The sequence below is a fragment of the Triticum aestivum genome, chromosome 5A (assembly GCF_018294505.1).
Source record: "Triticum aestivum cultivar Chinese Spring chromosome 5A, IWGSC CS RefSeq v2.1, whole genome shotgun sequence".
Lineage (NCBI taxonomy): Eukaryota > Viridiplantae > Streptophyta > Magnoliopsida > Poales > Poaceae > Triticum > Triticum aestivum.
In genome coordinates this window covers 20,990,947-20,993,198 of record NC_057806.1, presented here as the reverse complement: position 1 = coordinate 20,993,198, position 2,252 = coordinate 20,990,947, and positions in this window count along the sequence as shown.

Sequence of the window (2,252 nt, the reverse complement as noted above, 5' to 3'; positions counted from 1 at the left end):
TGCTCGGAGGGTACTCGGCTTTTGTCCGAATCTCGGGACGCAACAACGGTGGACTCCATCTCTGCCCAGTATGTCTTGACACGGGCAAGAGCCATCATTGTGCCCTCTATGCATGCTGACCTCTTCATTGCATTAATACGCGGCACCGCGTCAAGGAATTGCTGCACCAAGCTAAAATAACTCTTCGGCTCCGATCTTCCCGGCCACAGATGACCCATGACGTACTTCATGGCGAGTCCGGACAACCTATTCAGTTCGGCCCATTGAGCCAAACGATCGTCCACTGCCAGTGGACGCTCTGGATTGTAAAACTGCGACCAGAAAAGCTCTTCCACTTCACGATCTTTCTGATCTCGAAAGTGTTCGGTCGCATCAGCAGCACTCGCTGCCAAATCCAGATAGGTATCCTGTTGGGTTTCATAGTAATTTCAAAAATTTCCTACGCACACGCAAGATCATGTGATGCATAGCAACGAGAGGGGAGAGTGTTGTCTACGTACCCACGCAGACCGACTGCAGAAGCGTTGACGCAACGTAGAGGAAGTAGTCATACGTCTTACCGATCCGACCGATCAAGCACCGAAACTACGGCACCTCCGAGTTCGAGCACACGTTCAGCTCGATGACGATCCCCGGACTCCGATCCAGCAAAGTGTCGGGGAAGAGTTCCATCAGCACGACGACGTGGTGACGATCTTGATGTACTACAGTAGCAGGGCTTCGCCTAAACTCCGCTACAGTATTATCGAGGAATATGGTGGCTGGGGCACCGCACATGGCTAAGGAATAGATCACGTGGATCAACTTGTTGTGTCTTTGGTGCTAGCCCTACCCCTCTATTTATATGTTGAGCCCCGGGGTCGAAACTTGGAGCAAAAGCCTCCTCAAAGTCGGTTTTGCCCGAAAGGAAAGAGTCCCACTCAGACACCAGGACCAAACGCCAAAATCCTTGGCGTCTGGCCCAGACGCCATGGGCCTCGGCGTCTGGCCCAGGGCCAGACGCCAGGGTCTCCGGCGTTTGGCCCCCTGGCCTCCGCAAAACTCCTTTTGCACCGACCTAAAGCCTCATGGGCTTGACCCCTTGGCCTAACCATATCATCCAATATATGAATCTTTACGTCTCGACCATTTCGAGACTCCTCGTCATGTCCCCGATCTCATCCGGGACTCCGAACTCCTTCGGTACATCAAAACATGTAAACTCATAATATAACTGTCATCGTAACCTTAAGCGTGCGGACCCTACGGGTTCGAGAACAATGTAGACATGACCGAGACACGTCTCTGGTCAATAACCAATAGCGGGACCTGGATGCCCATACTGGCTCCTACATATTCTACGAAGATCTTTATCGGTCAGACCGCGTAACAACATACTTCGTTCCCTTTGTCATCGGTATGTTACTTGCCCGAGATTCGATCGTCGGTATTCCAATACCTAGTTCAATCTCGTTACCGGCAAGTCTCTTTACTCGTTCCGTAATGCATCATCTCGCAACTAACTCATTAGTTGCAATGCTTGCAAGGCTTATGTGATGTGCATTACCGAGAGGGCCCAGAGATACCTCTCCGACAATCGGAGTGACAAATCCTAATCTCGAAATACGCCAACCCAACATCTACCTTTGGAGACACCTGTAGTACTCCTTTATAACCACCCAGTAATGTTGTGACGTTTGGTAGTACCCAAAGTGTTCCTCCGGTAAATGGGAGTTGTATAATCTCATAGTCATAGGAACATGTATAAGTCATGAAGAAAGCAATAGCAACATACTAAACGATCGGGTGCTAAGCTAATGGAATGGGTCATGTCAATCAGATCATTCACCTAATGATCTGATCCCGTTAATCAAATAACAACTCTTTGTCCATGGTTAGGAAACATAATCATCTTTGATTAACGAGCTAGTCAAGTAGAGGCATACTAGTGACACTATGTTTGTCTATGTATTCACACATGTATTATGTTTCCGGCTAATACAATTCTAGCATGAATAATAAACATTTATCATGAAATAAGGAAATAAATAATAACTTTATTATTGCCTCTAGGGCATATTTCCTTCAGTCTCCCACTTGCACTAGAGTCAATAATCTAGTTCACATCGCCATGTGATTTAACAGCAATAGTTCACATCACCATGTGATTAACACCCATAGTTCACATCGATATGTGATAAACACCCAAAGGGTTTACTAGAGTGAATAATCTAGTTCACATCGCTATGTGATTAACATCCAAAGAGTACTAA